The 26,874-nt window shown below is 43.5% G+C and overlaps 1 long non-coding RNA gene across 1 annotated transcript in view; it reads left to right on the top strand.

The window, feature by feature from the left end:
* The window catches only part of LOC115080879, a 48,596-nt gene extending 22,452 nt beyond the window's left edge, over positions 1-26,144 (top strand). The window contains exons 2-4 of the long non-coding RNA XR_003853696.1: positions 1,455-1,561; positions 25,222-25,327; positions 26,007-26,144. This is a non-coding gene — a long non-coding RNA (uncharacterized LOC115080879). The remainder of the gene's footprint in view (positions 1-1,454; positions 1,562-25,221; positions 25,328-26,006) is intronic.
* The last annotated feature ends 730 nt before the right edge of the window (positions 26,145-26,874 follow it).

Genomic DNA, 26,874 nt, shown 5'->3' on the forward strand with positions numbered 1-26,874 from the left:
ACCTGATGATACATTTACCCAGTCTATAATGTAGCTGTACCCAGTCTATAATGTAGCTGGGATGGGGAGGGTATTGCTGGTCATAAAGAGGGAGGGGGGATCCATTGTGTCCAGACTGCTGTTTCAGTGCTGCTGAGATCCATGCCCTACTGGGGGCACCCAACTCCACCTCCCAATCAGCCACTGGAGTTCACATCTTCCTGGGAAACACAGCCAATGTCATGAGGCTTTCTTGCTCAATAGGATAGTTTCCTTTACGTTTTAATTTTTTTATTTAAAAATATTTCTTTACCACCTGCTCCAAAAAATCACAGCGGCTAACAAGATAACATACATAATTAAAATAGTCATGTTTACAAACCAAACACAACTAACATCCTAACTTTAAAACAACGGTACAACAATACAACAGCTGCTGTGAGATCAACATGGCCACACTAGTTAGATTTGCTGGTAAAAAAAAAAAATCGGTAGCCTGTGGGAAATTATTCTTCAAATTACTGTTTAAATAGCCATGTCATCAAGATCTTTTTAAAATTTTAATATCTCGTAAGGTTATTATTTCTTCTGGCATAGTGTTCCATAGAACAGGGCCAGCTACTGAAAAGGCCCGGTCCATAACCTTGACTATATGTGCCTGATGAATTGTTGGGGTTTCCAATAAAATTTTATTTTGTGCATGCAGTGTAAATCCTTAGAGTAGCTCCTAGCCATGGCACTTTAGTGTTACTATTTAATTTGTGTACTAACATTAATGCTTTATACTCTATTCTAGCTTGAATAGGGAGCCAATGCAGTCTAGCAAAAGCAGATATGTGATCAATATGGGGCAGATTTTAAAATATGCGCACGCGAGGTATATTTGTGTGCGCTACCCGGCATGCACAAATGTACACCTGATTTTATAACATGCACGCGCTGCCACAAGCATGTTATAAAATTTGGGGGCGCGCGCAAGGGGTTGCACACTTGTGCACCTTGCGCGCGCCGAGCCCTAGGAGAGCCCCCGATGGTTTTCCCCATTCCCTCCGCTCCCACCCCACCTTCCCCTCCCTTCCCCTATCTAACCCACCCCCAGCCCTATCTAAATCCCCTCCCTACCTTGTTTCAATTATTTACGCCTGCCTCTGGCAGGCGTATCGTGCACACACCAGCCGGCTGCCGACGCACCATCCCCCAGCACAGCCGCTGTGCTGGAGGCCTCGGCCCTGCCCCCGGACCACCCCTGGAATATGCGTGTCCCGTGGCTTGTGCTTGCCACCGAGCCTATGCAAAATAGGCTCGGCGCGCACAGGAGCAGGTTTTGGGGTTACGCGCGTAACCCTTTGAAAATCTGCCCCATGTGTTCATATCTTTTATCTCCGCTAAGTATCTATACTTGAGTTTATAGCTCAACTAGGCTCATAGCTTTCTAGCTCAGCTAAGTCGATAACCTGTTATCCACTTTTCCCCAGCCTGGAAGGACCAGCCACAAGACCAAGATCAAGACAAGATTATGAAAAGAAAAACAAGTGAAAGCTCTCCTATCCTGCATAGCCTTTTATTCTGCTTGGAAAACCAGGTACCCAAGGGTTCTGACTCCCCTTGTCATTCAGGGCAAGGATTTGTTTGTTTGATAAGATTGTCTTTCAATACAGTTCCATCACAAACTCTTAATCAATGTTGTACAATTTAAGATTTTGCCATTATTTGTTTGTGACACGATAGTTCACTGTAATCCACAGTAATAGTTATGGGTTGTCATTTGCAATTCCCCTAACCTGACCCTCTGACTCATCTCTTCAATGGGGGTTTAATCACCTTCATAGGAGTGGTCTGATAATGTTTTCAGTCTTGCTCTGGTTTTCCCAGGTTGGCATCTGGTGTTACACTATCTTTTCCTATTGTAGTTATTTCTAAGGCAGCATCTTTTTTCTCCCCCTATCCCAAGAGGGGGTTCACACCTTTCATCTAAAGAGGTTCCCAAAGTACACCTGAGAAATATATGTAGCCCATATCCAGTTTGGATGGATATGTACCTTAGTTTTTTTTTACTGCATGAGAGCTTCTAACAAAAAATGAAGAAAGCACAATATACCAACTTAAGGTCAATATTCAGAGAACTGGTGAGTGGGGTAAGTTATTTGAGCAAAATTATGCATGTAAATTTGGAAGATATTTAGCCGGGCTTATCTGAATAAATCTGCTGCTGAATATACACAGAAAAGGTCACACACATCACTAACTGGATAACTTTAGGACAGGTATTTTTCTGACCAGATGCAAGCATGTAATTTTAGACAGATAGCTCTCAAAATCTGGCTAACCCTGCTCTAGAACATCTCCAGCGACACCTCTTTTTATCAGGATACATTTTGTGCAAAGTGTCAAAGAACCCACACATAGTTTAGCCTGCAGGTACTTTTTACCTGCAGACTTCAGCCAGAACTTTCAAAGGAGATTTATACATAAAAATGGTCTATGGTATTATTGTACTCTGTTTTTAACTTATTATGGATGTTTTATTGTACCCCGTCCTGACCTATGAAAGGGTGGGTAAGAAATCATGTAAATAAACATGCTTTTAGATTGCAGGTTGCATAGAACCCTGTGTGTGCCATACATGAACAAAGTTACTTTATATACGTGGATTTGCATGCATACAATTGAGAATCGAAAGTCCCAATCCAGCCCCAGTTCTCCCTCCAGAAATGCCTATTTAGTATGCATGTAAAAGTACTTTATAAAAGTGTTTTGTACATAACCCCCAATGAAAATTACCCCAGTGAATTGTGTGCGCAAAATATATCTGCTCGGCAGGGGTAAATATTTAAATCTTGTTTTTTGTCTGGCTAACACCAAAAATTAGCTGGCCAAAGCCTTTGATAATTGACCTCTCAGAGCGTAAGCCCTCCCTGGAGCTCACTACCTATTGAACCTGTATGAAATTCACCTTTAGCACAGGCTTGGAAAGAGAAATAATTAAATCAAAATTCAATTATCATGAATGCCCAGCCAGATAAATTGAAAGAGATATGGGAATAAATACAAAGGGATAATTTTCAAAGGAGAAACACACATAAATGTAACATGCTACCATAGAAATTTTCAAAAGCCATTTGCTCAAGTAAAGTGCCCTTATTCAAGTAAATCCTATGGACAATTCAAAGGCATATATTGAAGCAATTTTCAAAAGCCCACTGACTCGAGTAAAGTGCATTTACTCGAGTAAAACCCCCTTAAAAACCTACAGAGTTGCTGACTGACAGAGAGAATCATGCAGAGACTTATTTGCACTAAGTTTGAAAGAGGAGAGCTGCATCCCAAACAGGTGCTAGGGGAGATCCCAGAATGGAAGGCTCTGTCCCCAGAGAGCTTCCCTGCCCATGAGGTGCAGCATTTTGCTATTGAGAGAGACTGAGATATTATTCTGATTCTTCTTCTGACTCTCTATCTTAACTTTTCTTATGCGCCCTTAATGCATGACTCTGCACTTTTAGGTGTGTTTCCTTAAAAAAAAAAAAAGGCATCTATTAGTGAGGGGCTCCAGTGGGATCCCTACTAAAATGTAGCTTTGCAGAAAGGCTGGCAGGTAAATTAGTGTTAGAGGAGCATATCATGTATTTCACAGCACCTACATGTGAGGCTGCTGCTGTGGCTGCTGCCTGCTCCTATATAAGGTCAGGATCCTTAGTGGATGTATGGATCTTTTAGTTGAAAGTCATAGAGCAAGGAGGAATGTTTTTTAGTTCCTCTGTTTTATGCAGAAATCACAGACTCAAAAAGTGAAAAGTCCAAGTAGTGAAAAAACTCTAAAGCACAAAACAAGATTTCACCTACAGTAGCAATGCGAGCAAATGATTTTTCTGTATATAAGAGCTTTACTCAAAAAGACCTCATACAATAGGGCACTTAGATTGCACCCTTAAATGTGGTGTCCTAAGTCTTGTAAATAGAATGAGTGCCTGTACATTTTATAATTGGCCCAGGATGAATCCAATATCTAAGAATCCCAGGTAAGTATATATTTTTTTAAATATTTTTGTTGTTGCAAATAACAAGTGTCCTTTACTAAAGATAAATTTATAAGCTGAAACATCTTTGAATCTCCAGAAGAAAAACTTTAACATGAGCTTATAAACAACTCTTTGAGTCCACAGGAACTGGCCAAGCTTAAAACGCTGTCTCTTGAATCACCTGATGTGGCGTTTCGAATTCCTCTTTATCATGGATGAAGGGAAAAGGAACAGTATGCACATCCAAGGCTCTCGTGCTAAACTTTCAAAAGGGAAACTTTGATAAAATGAGAAAAATTGTTAGAAAAAAACTGAAAGGAGCAGCTACAAAAGTAAAAAAAAAGTCCAAGAGGTGTGGTCATTGTTAAAAAATACCATTCTAGAAGCACAGTCCAGATGTATTCCACACATTAAGAAAGGTGGAAAGAAGGCAAAACGATTACCGGCATGGTTAAAAGGGGAGGTGAAAGAAGCTATTTTAGCTAAAAGATCTTCATTCAAAAATTGGAAGAAGGATCCAACAGAAGAAAATAGGATAAAGCATAAACATTGGCAAGTTAAATGTAAGACATTGATAAGACAGGCTAAGAGAGAATTTGAAAAGAAGTTGGCTGTAGAGGCAAAAACTCACAGTAAAAACTTTTTAAAATATATCCGAAGCAGAAAGCCTGTGAGGGAGTCAGTTGGACCGTTAGATGATCGAGGGGTTAAAGAGGCACTTAGAGAAGATAAGGCCATCGTGGAAAGATTAAATGATTTCTTTGCTTCGGTGTTTACTGAAGAGGATGTTGGGGAGGTACCCGTAATGGAGAAGGTTTTCATGGGCAATGATTCAGATGGACTGAATCAAATCACGGTGAACCTAGAAGATGTGATAGGCCTGATTGACAAACTGAAGAGTAGTAAATCACCTGGACCGGATGGTATACACCCCAGAGTTCTGAAGGAACTAAAAAATGAAATTTCAGACCTATTAGTAAAAATTTGTAACTTATCATTAAAATCATCCATTGTACCTGAAGACTGGAGGATAGCAAAGGTAACCCCAATATTTAAAAAGGGCTCCAGGGGCGATCCGGGAAACTACAGACCGGTTAGCCTGACTTCAGTGCCAGGAAAAATAGTGGAAAGTGTTCTAAACATCAAAATCACAGAACATATAGAAAGACATGGTTTAATGGAACAAAGTCAGCATGGCTTTACCCAGGGCAAGTCTTGCCTCACAAATCTGCTTCACTTTTTTGAAGGAGTTAATAAACATGTGGATAAAGGTGAACCGGTAGATATAGTATACTTGGATTTTCAGAAGGCGTTTGACAAAGTTCCTCATGAGAGGCTTCTAGGAAAAGTAAAAAGTCATGGGATAGGTGGCGATGTCCTTTCGTGGATTGCAAACTGGCTAAAAGACAGGAAACAGAGAGTAGGATTAAATGGGCAATTTTCTCAGTGGAAGGGAGTGGACAGTGGAGTGCCTCAGGGATCTGTATTGGGACCCTTACTTTTCAATATATTTATAAATGATCTGGAAAGAAATACGACGAGTGAGATAATCAAATTTGCAGATGACACAAAATTGTTCAGAGTAGTTAAATCACAAGCAGATTGTGATAAATTGCAGGAAGACCTTGTGAGACTGGAAAATTGGGCATCCAAATGGCAGATGAAATTTAATGTGGATAAGTGCAAGGTGATGCATATAGGGAAAAATAACCCATGCTATAATTACACAATGTTGAGTTCCATATTAGGTGCTACAACCCAAGAAAGAGATCTAGGTGTCATAGTGGATAACACATTGAAATCGTCGGTACAGTGTGCTGCGGCAGTCAAAAAAGCAAACAGAATGTTGGGAATTATTAGAAAGGGAATGGTGAATAAAACGGAAAATGTCATAATGCCTCTGTATCGCTCCATGGTGAGACCACACCTTGAATACTGTGTACAATTCTGGCCGCCGCATCTCAAAAAAGATATAATTGCGATGGAGAAGGTACAGAGAAGGGCTACCAAAATGATAAGGGGAATGGAACAACTCCCCTATGAGGAAAGACTAAAGAAGTTAGGACTTTTCAGCTTGGAGAAGAGACGACTGAGGGGGGATATGATAGAGGTGTTTAAAATCATGAGAGGCCTAGAACGGGTAGATGTGAATCGGTTATTTACTCTTTCGGATAGTAGAAAGACTAGGGGGCACTCCATGAAGTTAGCATGGGGCACATTTAAAACTAATCGGAGAAAGTTCTTTTTTACTCAACGCACAATTAAACTATGGAATTTGTTGCCAGAGGATGTGGTTAGTGCAGTTAGTATAGCTGTGTTTAAAAAAGGATTGGATAAGTTCTTGGAGGAGAAGTCCATTACATGCTATTAAGTTCACCTAGAGGTAGATCTTCAAAAGATACGCGAGCGCATACTTTTGTTCGCGCAGCAGGCGCGAACAAAAGTACGCTGGATTTTATAAGATACGCGCGTATCTTATAAAATCCGGGGTCGGCGCGCACAAGGGGGTGCACATTTGTGCAACCTGCGCGTGCCGAGCCCAGGGGTGCTGCCTGTTCCCTCCGAGGCTGCTCCGATTTCGAAGCGGCCTCGGAGGGAACTTTCCTTCTCCCTCCCTTACCCTACCTAACCCACCCCCCCGGCCCTATCTAAACCCCCCCTTACCTTTGCCAGCAAAATTACTTTGCGCGCGTCGGCCGGCAGCCCCTCTCCGTCCTCCGGTCCCGGGGGCTGGTCCGGAGGCCTCGACCATGCCCCCGGGACAGCGCCACGCCCCCAGGCTCGCCCCCGAAATGCCGCGGCATGCCCCCGAAATGATGCATCATTTCGGGAATGCCCCCGGACACGCCCCCTCCCTCCCCTTTTCGAAAGCCCCGGGACTTACGTGCGTCCCGGGGCTTTACGCGCCGGCGGCCTATGCAAAATAGGCGCGCCGGTGCGCACGGACCTTTTAAAATCCGCCCCTTAGAGAGTAGCCACTGCCATTAGCAATGGTAACATGGAATAGACTTAGTTTTTGGGTACTTGCCAGGTTCTTATGGCCTGGATTGGCCACTGTTGGAAACAGGATGCTGGGCTTGATGGACCCTTGGTCTGACCCAGTATGGCATTTTCTTATGTTCTTTCTTATGTTCTTATGGATCAGAATTAGCACTCAGTAATGGACTTGAATCAAAGCTCACATTGTATCCTGGAGTAAAATTTAAAAGCAATCAACAGCATTGCTAAATAAAAGTGAGACAAAAACATCTTTAAGGATTATCATATCATGCAGGAAGAGAATCTTCTGAAAGGTGAATACCACACTTGTACAACTGAGGTTCACTAAATATACCGAATAAAATTGTGTAACATTACTTACTGCTTTATAAACCTAAATACATTACATGAGAGCAGCACTTGTTTCTGCAGCATTTCTTTGACAGAGGAGTTGGCCACTGTCAAATGCCATTTATTTAAATTTATTTATTTAAATAATTTATATTTATTTATTTATCTTAAAGGAACAAGCATGGGAAAGGACCTGTCAAACCTGTCCATCTTAAAGGAACAAGCATGGGAAAGGACCTGTCAATTAAGATCTGTTCTAACTAGTCAGAAACAAGATTACTTTGAACATGTTACAGAAACAATCGCAGATGACATTAAAGAGAGTGCCACTCTGTTTTTTTATTCAGACTATGAGATGCCATAGAATCCAGATAAAAAATCCAAAACTTCTCACATCTGTTCAGGATTGCATTTATGTCCCCACGATGAGGGGGGAATAGAACCTGTTTGAGAATGGTCCAATGTAGGTATATAAAAAAAAAGTGACAAGCCTGAATACAGTGAGCCATGCAGGGAATTATAGAACACCTGGGTTTTAATGTGGCTCTTATGTTCAATAAGCCTGGTTGTAATTTCCTAGCTGTGCACCCCATATATATTAAAGAGCATGGACAAAGCAGTAAATAAGAGACAGCTTGTGAATTGCAATCAGTGGAATTTGTCAAAGCAACTTTTATGCCAGATTGAAGATATTGCCATTCAGTTCCTGGTATCGTAGTCTTGCACATAAGACATGAGCCACAAGCTTGATGACCCTTGGTCTGAGCATTAGCAATTGGAATTTTACACGGCACCACTGACACTACATAATCCTTAACATTTCTTTCTCATCTACAGGAAAATAGCGGTGAGTTGTTGAACACAGAGTGATAGTGCAGAATGTGCCAGTTCTCCTTGATAGAAGAAACAATCATGTGTGTAATTTTGGAAAATGTTAGGACACATGTAATGTCTTCTTGTCTGTGTTGTGCTTTATACTCCAGCAATTGTTGTTGGTCCGAAAAACGTGCCAGTAAACAAACTGCTCTGATGACTTTTTTGGGATAACCCTGCTGGGTAAAGCGACAAGTCATTTCTATACATTGTGCATCAAATTTTGTGATGATTGAACACATTCGACTTAAGTGCAAGAGTTGTCCTTCAGTTAATCCACATTTGAAGGGGCGCAGGTGGTGACTTTCAAAAGGCAATAAATTATTGTGCTCGATAGGTTTATGGTAAATGGTAGTGTCAAGCCAGGACTCACATTGGCAAATGGAAATGTCCAAAAAAGTGATGGAATTATGATGTTAGGTCATAGTAAAATGAAGATTTTTATCCTGTAAATTGAACAACTGATGAAATGGTTGTAGGTTATGCTCAGAACTAACCCAAATTAATATTATTCTATGTAATGACTCTAGAGACAAACGAACTTGAAATTTTCAGATGGATAAACAAAATGTTCTTCAGATTTGGCAACATATAGATTGCCAACATCAGGAGCTGCTGTAGATCCCATTGCTACTCTGTGAATTTGTTGAAAGAATTCTGCTGGGAAACTAAGATGTTATTACATAAAATCAGCTCAGTAATGGTTTGGAGAAATGATGTGGGAACTCTGTGTGGAGAATTGAGATCAAGTACCTTGGTATAGAAACCATGGCATGGTCAGTGGATTCCTAGCCTGAGTTGGGGTTGATGCTACCTGAGAGGTTAAACCCCCACAGGTCCCCAATATCAGGAGGCGAGGCCCAGAGGAAGACAGGGGCCAGCTGGAGCTTTGCCAATACCAGTCCACATTCCCCGTGGGTTGAGCCCTTGGGTGCCGGGACCAGCTGAACTTAGGTGGGCCCCTGAGGCATGGTATAGGTGCCAGGTCTGGATGTGGAGTGGGGTGCGGTTGGAGTCAGATGGCTGGCAGGCAAGACAGGCAGAGTTCAGGAGCCAGCAGCAGGAGTAGGAGGAGGGCGCTTGCCTAGAGTCAGAGGGCAGGCTGGTTAGGGATGGCCAAGAGCCCTGATCCCGCCGTAGGGTAGTCGAGCAAAGTGAGGTCCAGTCCAAGGTTCCGAGGCAGGCAGCAGACGAGCAGAGTAAGGTCCAGTCCAAGGTTCCAAGGCAGGCAGCAGACAAGCAGAGTGAGGTCCAGTCCGAGGTTCAGAGGCAGGCAGTAGACAAGCAGAGTGAGATCCAGTACAAGATTCAGCGGGGGTCCGGGAGCGACCTCCTGCACTCAGACCGTCGGCTGACAGTAATCAAAATGGCGCTGATAGTCTTTGCCCTTACTATGTCACAGGGGCTACCTGTGCCATTGGTCAGCCCCTGTCACATGGTAGGAGCACAATATGGCGCCGGCCATCCAGTGCTCCTACCATGTGACAGGATCCGGCCAATGGCACGGATACCCTGTCACATGGTAAGGGCAAAGGGCCATCGGCACCATTTTGATTAGTGGCAGCCGACGGCCCGGGAGCCGGGAGGACGGCCCGGAGCGGGAGATCGCAGGAGATCGCTCCCGGGACCCCCACTGGACCACCAGGTACCTGTAAAATGTTTTTGGGGGGTCGGGAGGGTGGGGGAAGCTAAGGGGTTACTTTTAAAGGGTCGGGTGGGTTTTTTGTTTATCGGCTTGGGCGCAGCCGATAAACAAAATGCGATCGGGCCCGATGGAAAAAACCCACATGTGAATCGGAACTGGAATCCGAACCGATTCCGGTTCCGATTCACATCTCTAGTAGCTATGCTCCATGCAAGCTGCTTTAGTACAGCCCTCCCTAAAACTGATTAGATTGAACTTGAGATGTGCCATTTCTGAATCTTTGGTACCATTTGCCACTAGATACCCGGATCACAACTTTCTGAGTTTATGAAACTTGTTGAGACTTTTAAAAAATTTACTCTGGCCTTTACCTGATGTTTATTGTGGCAGCTTAATTTTTTAGTACAGAGAAGGGCAACCAAAATGATAAAGGGGATGGAACAGCTCCCCTATGAGGAAAGGTTGAAGAGGTTAGGGCTGCTCAGCTTGGAGAACAGACGGCTGAGGGGGGATATGATAGAGGTCTTTAAGATCATGAGAGGTCTTGAACGAATAGATGTGAATCGGTTATTTATACTTTCGGATAATAGAAGGACTAGGGGGCATTCCATGAAGTTAGCAAGTAGCACATTTAAGACTAATCGGAGAAAATTATTTTTCACTCAATGACAATTAAGCTCTGGAATTTGTTGCCAGTGGACGTGGTTAGTGCAGTTAGTGTAGCTGGGTTCAAAAAAGGTTTGGATAAGTTCTTGGAGAAGTCCATTAACTGCTATTAATCAAGTTTACTTAGGAAATAGCCACTGCTATTAATTGCATCAGTAGCATTGGATCTTCTTGGTGTTTGGGTAATTACTAGAGATGTGAATCGTGTGCCTGATCGTCTTAACGATCAGGTTCAGATGGTGGGAGGGAAAAATCGAATTGTTAGAGATTGTGAATTGGAATCGTTCCGATTCCAATTCACATTGTTAAATTTTTAGTGAGGCCTGAGCAAATAAACAAAACCACGCCGACCCCCCCCCCCCAAAAAAAGTTAAATTACCTGGTGGTCCAGTGGGGGGGGGGGGGGTGTCCCTGGTGCGATCTCCCGCTCTCGGGCCATCGGCGCCATTTTGCTACCACTGATAAAAAGGTGCCGATGGCCCGAAAAAAAAACCCCACCCCGACCCTTTTCAAATTACCCCTTTTCAAATTACTCCCTTGTCACAGGGAGCGACTGTCGCTCCCTGTGACAAGGTAAGGGCAAAGGCGATCAGCGCCATTTTGAAACCTCCAGCACCGGCACCGGCACGATTGAAGGGATGGCTCCTGGACCCCCCGCTAGACCACCAGGTACATCTAAAAGGTTTTTGGGGGGGTCGGGAGGGTGGGAGAAGCAAAGGGGTAATTTGAAAAGGGTCGGGGTGGGGTTTTTTTTTCGGGCCATCGGCGCCTTTTTATCAGTGGTAGCCAAAATGGCGCCAATGGCCCGAGAGCGGGAGATCGCGCCGGGGACCCCCCCCCACTGGACCACCAGGTAATTTAACATTTTGGGGGGGTTCGGGAGGGTGGGGGAGTGTAAGGAATTTGTTTTAAAAGGTCAGGGTGGGTTTAGAGGTTGTGTTGGTGTGCCAGTTTTCCCACCCTCCCCCAAATAATTCCCATGCCCTATTTAACGATACAATATAAATGCTCCTGATGATAAATCGTGGGCATTTGTATTGTATCGTGTACTCTAACGGTTTAGAACGATTTTAAAATTATCGGACGATAATTTTAATCGTTCAAAAACGATTCACATCCCTAGTAATTACCAGGTTCTTGTGGCCTGGTTTGGCCTCTGTTGGAGGTCTGACCCAGCATGGCAATTTCTTATGTTTTTGTATTGTATAAAAACATTCAGTAGTGGTTTATGCTATTAATGTATTCTGTCATTTTTGGCTTTTATACATGTTAGGTTTTTATTATTTGATCGTGATTTTTATTTACAGTTTATTTTATATTACATTATTATTCATTTATTATGATTATATAATCATGTGGTGTACCTCGCATAGAGAACTATAAATATTAGTGATTAATAAACTTGAATAAACTGAAATTTGGATAGGGATAGGAAGGGAAGTCAGGGTTAGGGATTGTACTGGCAGGGGGCAAGGAAGAGGGGAGGAGGATGAGAATGTGAACTAGTCACCAGGGTAGGGATTGAGCAGCTGTAGGGGTGGGAGGGAATATTTAGAAAGCAGGGAAAAGAAAGGAGCAAGAGGAGACTGGGAATGAAGCTGGAAGTAAATAAGCTATAAAACCCATCTAATATTTGCTATGTGCGCAGCATGCACTTTCCCAAATAGCATTTAATTTTATCTGATAAGTCTCAACTACATCAGGCTTTTTCAGACCATGCCTCAATTTTCCACTCTTACTGGCAAGTTAACCCTATTATACATTTTAGTGTGATCTAAAAATCAAAACAAACCTTTCCTGTGAACCCCTCTGTAATATTGCATACAAAAACATTGAATAGAACTGGCTTCATAAATGAGCCTTGAGACATCCTGTTGGTCATTCTTTTTATCTCAGAGTGAACTCCATTTACCTACACCACACCCTCATCATAGACTATTTTGACATACTGAAATGTTTTTGAAATAATGGGTGCGCTCTTTTTATTATGACAATGCATCTTGAGTTACAAAATACATCATTTCTTTGAAGCTTACTCAGCAGCTGTTAAAGCTGTATTTATGGGATTATGATGATAAATAATGCAGTGTTCCAATTCAATTAGATCCATGACTTTGAAAATAGCTAAGGAGAAACTTTGAAAATGTTTAAACATTTGTTTTATCTTTGGAAGGTGAAGACCTTTCAAAGGAAAAAAGAGGTCAGAGAAAGAAATGGTGTGCATTTTAATCCTTGAAACTGCCAGGGTGTTATCCATTATTATTCAGAGATATTTTTGGCTTTCCTCAGTCAGTCCGTCCCACCATTGTACTAATAGCTTGTTCCTGTTAGTGGGGAGCAGAATGGGAACCCAGTCCCCCAGCTGACATTCCTGTAGTCACACCTGTTGATCTTAATAGTGAGGCCAAAAACCGATAGTGTCAATACTTTAATCACGTTTAACCATAAACACAAGGAGGCAAAAACAGGGCTATACTTTTTTAACCATGAAAATGGAAGAATAAATAATGGGTCTGCTTCATCAAAGTATTATCATATGCTCTTCTGGATTTTCAAGACGGCCCCTGCCAAGATAGATTTCAAAAACAAATTGCCATGGGATGCTGTGAAATCCTTGCAGCTGCACTTAGAGGAAAGTGCCGTAACCCCTGTTTTTTGGTGCAGGTCTCTTGATGAAGATCAGTTTCGAAACATCAGTGTTGGGACTTTTTTACTCTCTGAATACATTTTGGAATTATTAGATCCTTTACACATGAAGCAACATGGGAAATTTTGCAAAAGTTAAGTAACCTGTTTGTTGATTGATATGGGCATCAAATTTAGAATTAAGTGTTTTGCACTACTATGAATTGATTTTGTCTTTAAAATTGACACTTTTCAACAAAGGATGCTTTTTTTTTTAGAAGCTTTTCAAATGTTCTTCATTAGTATAAGCATTGCACTTGTTTAAAGGTATATAATCATAAAAGACTGGCATATAATGACATGGGGTGGAATCTTTCACTTAAGGAATTCATGGTGAAGCTCCAGGTTTGATGCCTTTACATATATATATATTTCTCCAGTTAACATTTCCTCTACCTTTCACCCCCTCTCCTCTCTGCTTGTCTCTTCCCTCCTCTTCTTTCTTAGATCCTCTTATTTAATCAATTAATTGTTTTATTGTAACTTTTTTTTCCAATTTCGCTACCTCTGCTTCCTTTGTTTTATGTAAACCGATGTAATGTCCATACGAACTTCGGTATATAAAAGTGTTTAAATAAATAAATAAATATATATAAAAACAAATTCATTTTTTTGTGTCTATGGTTAAATGTGATTAAGTATTGACACTGTCGGTTTTTGGCCTTGATATATTGCTACTACGCAGTGTGATTTCTCCTTTATTTTTTGATCCTAATGGTGAGGCATCCTGGGCTTGCTTTTGCCCAATATTGATACTATGCAGAGTGATTTCTCCTTTATTTTTTGATCCTAATGGTGAGGCATCCTGGGCTGACTTTTGCACAATGCACTACTACTTGGAGCTTCTGCAGCACCTGAATAGTCAACATAAGAACATAAGAAATTGCCATGCTGGGTCAGACCAAGGATCCATCAAGCCCAGCATCCTGTTTCCAACAGTAGCCAAACCAGGCTACAAGAACCTGGCAAGTACCCAAACACTAAGAAGATCCCATGCTACTGATGCCAGTAATAGCAGAGGCCATTCCCTAGGTCAACTTGATTAATAGCCGTTAATGGACTTCTCCTCCAAGAACTTATCCAATCCTTTTTTAAACCCAGCTACACTAACTGCACTAACCACATCCTCTGGAAACAACAAATTTCATTTGTATGTATCAAGTCCTTTTCACTTCAATACACCTTGACTGCATGTAATATTACTCTAGGCCTATGACTGAATACCAGTTTGAAGGGTGAGAAACCCAGTGAGGCTTGCAGTACTTCTCTTATGGCAAACAAAATCAGGCATATAAATTTGCCACAACTGTGGGTATCTGGAGCAACAGACTTCCATAGCATTCTCTTTATGGTTTGGTCTAATCACTGATTACAGGGGGATTGCCCATGGATATCTAATGGTGTCATCTATTACCATCACAGAATAGCTATATATGGTAGTCTGATCCAATGATCCCATTAGATCAAACACTACCCTAATGTTGGAATGAGCAGTGATTCTTTTAACCAGTTTGTAATCCACGAAAGGACATTGTCTCTTATCCCATGACTTTTTGTTTTCTTAGAAGCCTCTCATGAGGGACTTTGTCAAATGCCTTCTGAAAATCCAAAGACACAACATCTATCAGTTCACCTTTATCCACATGTTTATTAACCCCTTCAAAGAAATGAAGCAGATTTGTTAGGCAAGACTTCCCTTGGGTAAATCCATGTTGACTGTGTTCCATTAAACCATGTCTTTCTATATGCTCTGTAATTTTGATCTTTAGAATAGTTTTCACTATTTTTCCCGGCACTAAAGTCAGGCTCACTGGTCTATAGTTTCCCAGATTGCCCCAGAGCCGTTTTTTAAATATTGGGATTATATTGGCCACCCTCCAGTCTTCAGGTGCAATGGATGATTTTAATGAAAGGTTACAAATTTTAACTAATAGATCTAAAATTTCATTTTTTAGTTCCTTCTGAACCCTGGGATGCATGCTATCCAGTCCAGGTAATTTGCTACTCTTTAGTTTGTTCATATGGCCTACTACATCTTCCATTTCATCTGACTAATCACTCTTGAAAACCATTTCTGGAACCAGTATCTCTCCAATATCCTCATTAGTAAACACAGAAGCAAATAATTCATTTAGTCTTTCTGCAATGGCCTTATTTTCCCTAAGAGCCCCTTTAACCCCTTGGTCATCTAACGGAACAACCGATTCCCTCTCAGGTTTCTTGCTTCGGGTATATTTTTAAAAGTTTTTATTATGAGTTTTTGCCTCTACGGCCAGCTTCATTTCAAATTCTCTCTTAGCCTGCCTTATCAATATTTTACACTTAACGTGCAATGCTTATGCTTTTTCCTATTTTCTTCGACTAGATCCTTCTTCTAATTTTTGAAGGATAGTTTTTGGGTTAAAATAGCCTCTTTTACCTCACCTTTTTACCATGCTGGTAATTGCTTTGCCTTCCTTCCACCTTTCTTAATGCATGGAATACATCTGGACTGCATTTTTAAACTATGTCCACAACTGTTGAACACTTTTAACCTTTGCAACTGCACCTTTCAGTTTTTTCTAGTTTCCTCATTTTATTAAAGTTTCCCTTTTGAAAATTTAGTGTTAGAGCTGCAGATTTACTTATTGTCCTCCTTCCAGTTATTAGTTCAAATTTGATCATGTTATTATCACTATTGCCAAGTGGCTCCACCACCGTTACCTCTCTCACCAAATCCTGTGTTCCATTAAGAATTAAATCTGAAATAGCTCCCTCTCATTGGTTCCTGAACCAATTGCTCCATGAAACAATCATTTATTACATCCAGGAACTTTATGTCTCTAGCATGTCCTGATGTTACATTTTACCCAGTCAATTTTGGGGTAATTGAATTCTATCCTTGTGGATTACAATAAATGTGTTTATGTTTGGAGCACAAGAGAGGTGTGGACATTGGACTTTATAGACTATATTTGAGAGTGTCTACAACCAATTTGGCCCTACACCCTGTAAGAGACTATTCCCCAACCTGGGAAAGCCAGACAAATGCTCCTTAGGGCTGGGAAGGTGGCCCTTTGGTACAGGGGTCATATAAGAGTGGAAGTGAAGAAAACCTAAATTAATTTTCAGAACTATGGGGCGGATTTTCAGAGCCCTGCTCGCGTAAATCTGCCCAAAACCGGGCGGATTTACGCGAGCAGGGCCCTGCGCGCCGGGAAGCCTATTTTACATAGGCCTCCCGGCGCGCGCAGAGCCCCGGGACTCGCGTAAGTCCCGGGGTTCTCCGAGGGGGGCGTGTCGGGGGGCGGACCCGGTCGTCGCGGCGTTTCGGGGGTGTGTCGGCAGCGTTTTGGGGCGGGTACGGGGGCGTGGCTACGGCCCGGGGCGCTCCGGGGGCGTGGCCGCGCCCTCCGTACCCGCCCCCAGGTTGCGGCCCGGCGCGCAGGAGGCCCGCTGGCGCGCGGGGATTTACGCCTCCCTCTGGGAGGCGTAAATCCCCCGACAAAGGTAAGGGGGGGTTTAGACAGGGCCGGGCGGGTGGGTTAGGTAGGAGAAGGGAGAGGAAGGTGAGGGGAGGGCAAAGGAAAGTTCCCTCCGAGGCCGCTCCGATTTCGGAGCGGCCTTGGAGGGAAGGGGGGTAGGCTGCGCGGCTCGGCGCGCGCCGGCTATACAAAATCCATAGCCTTGCGCGCGCCGATCCAGGTTTTTAGCAGATACGCGCGGCTCCGCGCGTATCTACTAAAATCCAGCGTACTTTTGTTTGCGCCTGGAGCGCAAACAAAAGTAGGCTATTCGCGCGCCTTTTAAAATCCGCCCCTATGTGTTTTTGAGGAGCTAACTAAACTTAAAGTATATAAAGCGATGGGGCTAAATAGGATACATCCAAGGAAACTAAGAGAAGTTCTGACACACTGCTGGCTGACCTTTTCAATGTTTCTTTACAGTTGGGAGTAGTTCCAGAGGACTGGAGATGGGCAGATGTTGTTTCAATTCATAAAAGTAGAAGTAAGGAAGAGGCTAGGAACTACAGGCTGGTTAGTCTGATCTCTGTGGTGAGAAAATTAATGGAACTGATGCTAAAACAGAGGATAGTGCATTTTCTTGAATCCAATGCATTGCAAGATCCTGTTGTGTTTATGGACCCTTGAGCTGAGGAAAGATTGGCTCTACCTGGAGAGAGGAACCCTGTGGGTTCACACCGTCAGCAGGCTGACCCAGGAGCAGCAGGGATTTATCAGGAACTTCACCTTTACTAGCCCACATTCCCCTTGGGTTGAGCCTTTTAGTGCCGGGGCTGGCAGGACTTAGGCAAAGGCCTCTGATATCAGAAGAGGTGGTCCAAGGCAAGGCTAAGGTTATAGGCTGGCAGTGAACAGACATGTCTAGGGTCCAAGCGAGAGTCAAGGGCAGGCAACTGTCATGTATATCCAGAGTCCAAGTGAAGGTCAAACATGGTATCCATCCAAGGAGGAAGGACAAATAGGGCTGAGACAGGCAGGCAAGGAGTGGAACAGGCTAAGATGAATACTGGATAAAGACTGAAACAGGCTGAGATGAAGACTGGGACAAAGGCAGAAACATAGTGAGAAACAACATACACTATTCATGGTAACTGCCTTTGGCTGAGGTGAGTTGCTTCTGGGGAGCTGCCCTTTTATAGGGCAACAATGATGATGTCATATCTAGGGGCTGTGGGGCTTTCCTGCCACAATCCCTTTAAGAGTAGGGGAGTGATGCGCATGCCTAGGGAGAGGTGCGGCATGTTGGAGTCAGTGGTGTCCTGCTATGTTGTGGTCCAATGGCATATTGCCATGTCAGGGAGTGGCACAGCTAGCCCAGGACTGAAAGTGAGGGCAGCATTTCGTGGGGATAGCCCATAGACCACCAAATGTAACAGTTTAGCGTGAGGCAACAAAGGGTAATGGAATGGATTTCAGTCTTAGGAGGGGGGCGTTATTAGTAGTTTGCTTCAGGGATTGGTCTTTGAACCGGTTGTTTTCAACATTTTTGTGAGCGACATTGTAGAAGGATTGTTGGGAAAGTTTGTCTTTTTGCCAATGATACCAAAACCTGCAACAGAATAGACAGCCAAGAAGGTGTGAAAAAAATGAGAAGGGATCTAGTGAAGCTCAAAGAATAGTCTAGGATCTGGCAGCTAAGATTTAATGCTAAAAAGTGCAGAGTTATGCATTTAAGATGCAAAAATCCAAAGGAAAGATATAGTACTGTAGGTAAAATTCTTCTAAGTATGACAGAATATCGGGATTTGATGGTGATTGTATCTAATAATCTGAAGTTGGCCAAACAGATGGATAAAGTGATGGTAAAAACCAGAAGGATGCTTAGCTGCACAGGGAGAGGAATGGTCAGCAGAAAAAGGGAGGTGATATTACCTTTGTATAGGTCCCTGGCGAGACCTCATTTGGAATTCTGTGTGCAATTCTGGAGACTGCACCTTCAAAAAGATATAAACCGGATGAGTTGATCCAAAGGGTGGCCACTAAAATGATCAGTGGTTTTCATTCCAAAGGATATGTGGACAGACTTAAAGAACTAAATATGTATACCCTACAGGAAAGACAAGATAGGGGAGATATGATAAATTAAACACTTCCAAGTTTCTATGCCCAGGAGGCAAACCTCTTTCAATGGAAAGGAGACTCTAGAACGAGGGGTTTGGGATGAGGGTGAAAGGGAGTAGATTCAGGAGTAAACTTAGGAAATATTTCTTTACAGAGAGGGTACTAGATGCATAGAACAGCCTCCCAGTAGAGATGATGGGCAAAAAAGTAGTATCTGAATTTAAGAAAAGATGGGATAACACAAGGGATCTCTGAAGGAATGATAAGAATTGTAAAGCTAAATTAGTTGAGCGGATAGGCAGACTAGATTGGCCACACGGTCCTTGTCTGCTGTCACGTTTCAATGTCTATGTACAGTATAATGCTAATATGGGTGTGGACAGGATAAAGAAAAATAAAAAGATTTACCTGGCCAGGCTGGAGCAGGAAGTTATCAACAGCCATAGGGAGTCTTTCCCTTTGCCTCCCATAGATCCATAATATTCGCAGGGGGGGGGGGGGAGAGGCAGAGAGAGAGAGAGAAGACCAGCTGCAGTAACTGCAGGGTAGCTTTCCTTCTGCCTCCTGTGGTCCCTCATTGCCTCAGGGACTGGGAAGAGGAGCCCAGACTTACATTGCTGCCACAGCTCTGCTCAGCCATGGCAGATAAAGGAGGCCCCTACCACTGCTGCAGCAGCACGGGGCTGTTAGGAGAAGAGGGCAGCAAGTGGTAGGGAGCCATGAAATGCAAAATAGGCTTCTTCTGGATCTGCAGACCCGGCAATGATGTCATCATCCGGCACTCTTTAAAGAGGCCGGGTGACAGAGGCGCTGCAGAGGTAGCATAAAAGTAAAAAAAAAAATTTAAAAAAGAAGAAAATTAAAATTAAATTAAAAATAAGTAAAAGACACGGGGAGGGACAAGAAGTAACAGGGGCCCTAACTAAGCCCCTCTCCCCACAGTGACAGGATGCTTAGGCTTTGTTATGCCTGGGTGGCGGTTGTGGACCCTTGGCCTAGGTTCATGTTGACACTACCCACAAGGGTTGAGCTCCCACGGGTCACCAGCACTAGGAGGCGAGGCCTGAGGCGAGCAGGGGCCAGTTGGAGCTTCGCCACTACCAGCCCTCGTTCCCTGCAGGTTGAGCCCTTGGGTACCGGGGCCGGCTGGTCTTAGGAGATGCCGGTAGGCAGGACAGGGTCAGATTCAAGACAGGTGGCAAGTGTACGTAGAGAAGTCCGATCCGACTGTCCGAGGCATGCAGTGAGCAAATGAGGAGAGGCTCAGTCTGAAGGTTGGGGCAGGCGGCGAGCAGGCGAGGTGTTGTCCAGTCCAAAAGTCGGGGCAGGCGGCAAACAAGTGTGGTGAAATCCGATCCAAGAGTCAAACCAGGGAAATCCTCCTGAGTTAAGGAGCAGGGGTCCAGAACAGGCAGAGGAAGGCAGGACCAGGTGCTGGAAGGTGGAAGTGGGAACAGGTAGGCAGGAGCAGGAACTGGAGCAAGCTAAGAAACCACAAGGAGCGCAGAAAAGAGACTTGTTGCCAAGTCGCCGGAAAGACATCTGCTACCTGGTTATAAAGGGCAGGGCCCTGACGTCAGTAAAAGGCCAGCGGCATTCTCCTGCCACAGGCCCTTTAAATCTCCTCTGAAGGCGCGCGCACAAGCCTAAGCAGAGGGCTGGCAGAGGATGCTGCCGGCTGCGTCCTGCATGCTGGAAGGCCTGCACTGGTGCCACAGCGGGGAGGACCCCCCGGCCTCAAGGAACGGAGCCAGAAGGAACGGCCAGCAGGATGCGGGGCCATGAGTACAACAGGCTTCCCCTCCCTGGGAATAACAGCATGCACAGGGCTAGAGTAGGGTCAGCAGAAAGGGATCCTAGGATAGCTTCTGCTGCAAAGATGGGAGAGTGTTCCTGGGAGAGAGAGAAGTTCTGGGAGGCAGCATAGCCCCCAGAGAAAACAATATAAAACGAAATGCTTGGACCAGATTTACTACTGAGGTGGCTAGAACTAGCCCCCATCACCTGTGCCAAGGCGTTTGGATGCTTTAATGTGGCCAGGGAAAGCCCCTGTGCTAGTACTCTAGGTTTTTAAGGAATATGGTCCAGGTTTTGCCTGAAGTTCACTATATCCCCTGTAGCAAGCCCAAAATCATGAGAGCTAGTCTCATTGCTTTTGCAGTGATTTGCCCAATGTAGGGGCACTAAGAAGCAAGGTGACCAGCCCCTGGGGACTTTTTTTTGGGACAGAACAGCTACTTTACAAGATTATGGAAATTAAGTAGAGCTGGCTGGCACCTATACTCTGTCACTAAGAAGGCTGAGTGGCAGTGCAGGGGAGGTAACAGTTTTTAAAAGTAGCACTACTTTGGGTGACTTTAGCAGAGCCAGGGATCTGCTCTGGGAAGAAAATTGAAGAGAAGAGAGGAGGGTTTTGGAGGAGGAAGAAGTGCTGATCACCAGCTCTGCCTCACTCCAAAGAAATTGTGATGGATCCAGCCTGTATCTGAGGGGAACAGCCACAGGAACCAGAAACACTTCTGTTGCTGGGAAACTGAAAAATTTGGAAGAATCAAGGAAGAAAAGAAAATCCTGAGTTTAAATTCATAGTGATTCCTATGCCCTGGTTTAAGGTAAAAAATGGACAGGGTAGTTAATTAACAGTAAAAAAGTGAACAGGAATGCGGTCTCATTGAACCTGTTCTAGTTATAGGTAGTGGGAAGATTGTGAAAAAGTAAGAGCTGTTTCCCTGGGAAATAAAGACAGGGAATTATTGATTATCTGTTGTTTTCTGTAACTATATCATCAGTTTTACTAAGCTGTTAGACACCCTCACTAGGGAACTCTTAGCTGCGGGAAATTACTTGGTGCTAGGGAGGCATCTCTGTTATTGTTTGGTTATAGCCAGGTAGAAGGTACGCCCTGGAAGCATAAGCAGATGAAGGAAGTCACAATGCCAGTGACATCAGGACCCTTTGCCTGTAGGCGGCTGCATTTGAAACCATCACCTCAGAGTTTGCACTGCATGGACAGAGCTCAGACAAAGATCCAGCCACCCCAGATAAGTGCATGCATTCACATCTGAGAGACACACCCTAGGTCTGGCCAGACTATCAGTCTTGTAAAAGTTATTGAGCTCATTAGGAATGCAACAGAAAAAGATAAACAAGACTGCAACAAACACATACATCAAAGAAAGACAAAGGGGTACATATTCAAAAGCCATTTAGATGGATAATGGGAAAGTTATCCATCTAAATGGCTTAGCGCATATTTAAAAGGCTTATCTGGCTAAATTCTAGCCAGATAATGAATTATCCGGCTAAAATTTAGCTGGGTAAGTCGGGGCCATTCCTGGAGCAGGAGGTAACTGGCTAACTCTAGATGCACCTTAGAATAGGTCTAAAGTTAGACGGATACCACATATCTGGCTAACTTAACTTATCTGGGTATATTCAGAATTGCGGTTGCACTGCTAAATATCCCGGTTAATTTAGCCAGATATGTGTATTCAGCTAACTTAACTAGCCACTCAGTGGCTGAATATTTACCCCAAGGATATTTACCATAAGAGGAATGGAGGAATAGCCTAGTGTTTAGAGCAGCAGGCTACAAACTAGAGTTCAAATCCTACTGCCCCTCCTTGTGACCTTGGGCAAGTTACTTTTTAGATTGTGAGCCCTCTGGGTATCTGCTTTGAAGTGCCAAAAAGCAGAATAAAAATAAATAAGAAGGCCTCTTTGTTTCAAAAGAGTCTGAAAGAGAAAAAAACAATAGATTCAATTTCTTAAGGTACAAATTTGGACTTTGGGACAAAGAGAAACAAAGAGTAATATTTATCTGACTCTGAGTTGAATTCAGTATAAAGTTCTGCAAAAAAGAGAATAGAATTGTTAATATTGTTTTAGTACTACTATATGTAAAAAAAAGTTAAGTCTTTAAAATTTCAATTGTTGTTTACTGTTAGCAAATGTTTTTGAAGTATTATTCCAAAAGTACATGCTAAAAAACTTGAATTCTTATGCTGTTTACTGCAAGGAAACTATTTCTTTTCTTTTTAGAAAAATAAAATGTTAAACCTTTTAACTTAGGAGTTATTTATTTCAGAGGTTCTCAAGATGTTTATCCTAAATTTATCACTGCTTCCCCTCCCTACCCGGCAGACATTGCTGGGTGGGCTCTGGACCCATTGCTACATAGGAGACTTGCAATACAGAAATATCTAACACCTCACCAACATAAGAAGAACATGCCATACTGGGTCAGACCAAGGGTCCATCAAGCCCAGCATCCTGTCTCCAACAGTGGCCACGATAGTAGGAAAAGGTCTCTGTCATAGGGAGGTGCTATTTAGATTGCGGTGCTACTATTTAATGACAGTAGTTTGTGAGTAGATTAACTGTAGTGTATGTATCAACAAAATGCTATAAATCTTCTACTGTTTTGTCAGAGGCTGTCTTTTGACTGACTAGTAAACTGCTGCCTTTCATCCACAAGGTCATACAGTAAACAAGCCTAATCACAAGGTAGGCGTTTTTGCAAATTATGTGCTGAGCTGGCCTGGTTGGTACACGCCTCTATATTTGAGTGAGAAGAGCTTGTTCATAAATACACTGATGACATATAACACTAGTCTTTGAATTGAATAGATGCACTCTGCTTCTTTGGGGACTGATTTACTCAGATTTGGAACTCAGAAAATATTCTGCCTAAAAGATATTTAGTAAGTTTGAAGAATAAAACAAATTAGATTCTGTGTTAAAAAAACTGGACTTGAGTAGGGTGCATATCATGTAAAAGTCATTTAAGTACAACCCCCTGTATATAGCATTTTAGGCCAGTACCTACTCTGAATAGCATATACAGTGTCCATCCCTGATCCTTCTTCTCAAAGCGGTTCTCGCCTGCCGAAAGAAATTATGGAATTGGAGACAAAGAGTTACTCGCAATCAAGCTGGCCTTTGAAGAGTGGCATCCTTGGCTAGAAGCACACAACACCAAATAGTAGTGTACACCGATCAGAAAAATCTGGAGTACCTCAGACAGGCTCAACAACTCAATCACCGTCAAGCCAGATGGTCCCTGTTTTTTAACAGATTTGACTTCCTTTTGAAGTAACGTCTGGGAGAGAAGAACACTCGGGCTGATGCTCTATCATGATCCTTCTCCCCTCAGGATGTGCCAGACGAACACCATCACATCATTGACCCTGAGAGAGTGGTCCTTGCAGCCACCCATGCAGTACCCACAGTGAAGACGGTTGTGGCCAGAAATTAAAGGAAGAAGCTGTTGAAGAGGGTGCACGATTCCCGTCTGGCCGGCTGTCCAGGACAGAGTCATACCCTGGCTATGCTACAGCGGTATTATTGGTGGCCAACCATGAAGAAAGACGTACAAAATTATGTGGGTTCCTGTGCTGTCTGCGCCAAGCAAAAGCCGCCGGCCAGACGTCCTTGGGGTTTGTTAAATGAGAGAGTACGTGGATACTTTCTCTTTGAGAATTTGCTTGACATTTCTCCAGATATAAAAATGCCTGCAAACTTTGCACCAGCTATTTGTGTGGACAGAGGAACTGAGGAAAAACTTTTGAAAATCCAGTTTTAGGCATGTAGTTAACTCCTCCAACCTAAAATATGACCCAGGGATGTTCTTTTTAAGGCACCTAAAGTGTATGTTGAGGTGAGAAGCACAGTTTTCACTTCTAGGGATCTAATTGGCTAACGCAGTAACTACCCAGCTAGCATACTTGACACTTGTCCTCAAAAAGTACTATTAGCCAAGCTAATAACATTGTTTCAATAATTCATTGTAATTTTTTTTGAGTTCTCTTTCTCTTTTTATTTTTTATGTGGCTGGATTCCTTTTATAAGCATGCACTTGAGGTCAGATACAAATACTCCTTTTATGAGCAAAGTTCTTATGAGAGAAATTATTCCCCAACCATTTGGATCTTTGAAAACTGATTCTTTAAAATTGGATAGTCATCTACTTAAGTGCTTTAAAAATGTAATCCAATGTACCGCTCACTGTTAAAAATGTTATTTGAGATATTTTCCTTATAAAGCTCATTATTGAATGTTGGATTTATGTTTATTATATGGTAATGAGGATATCTAGGTTTAAGCCATATTTGCTTATTTAAGATACTAAAGTCGATATTATTTTGACAATTGTATATTTAGGACAATAGATATCCATATTGTCTGTGACTGTATATGTCATGATAATTATGAAAATCAATAAAATATAAATTAAAACAAAATGTTAGGATGGGGGAGGGGGCTGTAAAGGGTAAGGGCTTTTGATGTTTTATGAGAGCGGGCTGGCCTCCAGGGAGAATCAAGTCCTTATGATACTTTCTAACAGCACAGAAGCATAGTTGGGCTTACTCCAGCTCTTTCTAAGAATTCATTCTAGAAGGTCAGAAGCTTGGAACAGCTCCAGATAAATCTGTGTCTATATTTTCTGTAAACACATCTACAGATTGTGTCACACTGGAAGGAGATAATTATCCAGCGCACACTGAGGGATCTATGAAAATGGCTGCATATCCCTTTGAAAGTAATGTAGCAGCTGCAACATATGTGGGGTAAGCTGTCTGTGGAGATTCCAAAATGGTAGTTCACCTGGTCCGTTCTAACCCTGTTCCGGGTATTGCCTCTTTTCTACATGGGGAAAGGAGAAGGGGGAATGGGAAGAACAATTTTAAAGATTGTTTTCCATGGATAAACTCTCATTCACCTTTGGAAATCCATTTGAAAATTGCCCCCACAGTTCAATGCCGGTTAAAAATCATTTTAGCCTGCTAATGCAAGGAGAAGAATGAAAGATACAGGAAAGAGGTATGGGTGAATGTTGGGTGTCCCGTCCGTGCTCGGTTGGTGCCCGGGCCTGCTCACCTCTCCAGCTCCTCCAAGGGTTCTGGGTCGTCCTCCCCTGCAGCGGTGGCAATGACAGCCAGGCCTCGGCATCCTGCGGTGGCGGTCGCCGGGCCTTCTTCCTTCAGCCAGGCCTCACGGCAGTGCTTGTTGTCCTCTGTGGTGTTGGCCCCACCCCTAGGTGTGTGTGCGCGGACCGCCCGGTGCCTTAAAGGGTCAGGGGCGGATCCCAGCTCCGCGGCGCCCCTGATTGAGCACTCGGGTCAATCACATCGTGATTTCTAGTTTGCCTATGTGTTCCAGTCTGTGTTCCAGGCTCTTCCAGCCTTGTTTCAGTCCTGTTCCAGCATCTTTCTGTTTCAGTGTCCTTCTGTCTCCTTGTCTCCCCAGGTAATACCTCTCAGACTGTTTCTCAGTACTGACCTCGGCCTGTTCTTGACTACGTTGATCGCTGCCTGCCCCAACCTTCTGCCTGTTTCTACGACCATGTCTGCATGCTGCCTGGAACTGACCTCTGCCTGATTACCAACCACGTCTGCACTCTGCCTGGAACTGACCTCTGCCTGAACACGACCATGTCTGACTGTCTCCTGGAACCTGACCTCTGCTTTGGCTGACTACCCATGAACTGACTACTGGTAATTGACCCCTGCTTTGCCTGACTATTCACGGACTGATTACTGGCTCTGACCCTTGCATTGGCTGACCATGCTTCCTTGAATCTGGCCTTGATCCTTGCCATACATTCAGAGACTCTCTTTTGGCCTTCTCACTCATTCCGGACATCTGGCCTGAATATCGACCGCGCACCCTTGATCGTGGTGAGCACACCTCTGAACTTTCTATCTAGGAGATCCTGCGAGGCCCACCTAAGACCAGGCAGCCCGGGTACCCAAGGGCTCAACCCGAGGGCACCCTGCGTTGCTAGTGGTGAAGCTCCAGTTAACCTCTATCTCCTCTTGTGCTCCACCTCCTTGTGGCAGATGCTCTCTGGGTCCAACCAGGGAGCCTACCAATCCTGCCCTAGGCCAAGAGTCCACCTCCTGGCGCAACAGGTGAAGAAGAAGGAGGGAATAAAACACATTAAATATATATATTGGGACATGTAGGGACAATTTTCAAATATGCTCGCATCGTTGTGTACATAGAAATCAACATTTGAAAGTGGATGGGGTGCTGAACTCAACACAAATTACAGCAGCCCCCAGCAAAAAATTAAAACAGAACACAGTGGGTTGAAAGTGTGACTGAGAAGCCT

This window comes from Rhinatrema bivittatum, chromosome 1 (genome assembly GCF_901001135.1).
Source record: "Rhinatrema bivittatum chromosome 1, aRhiBiv1.1, whole genome shotgun sequence".
Taxonomy (NCBI): Eukaryota; Metazoa; Chordata; class Amphibia; order Gymnophiona; family Rhinatrematidae; genus Rhinatrema; species Rhinatrema bivittatum.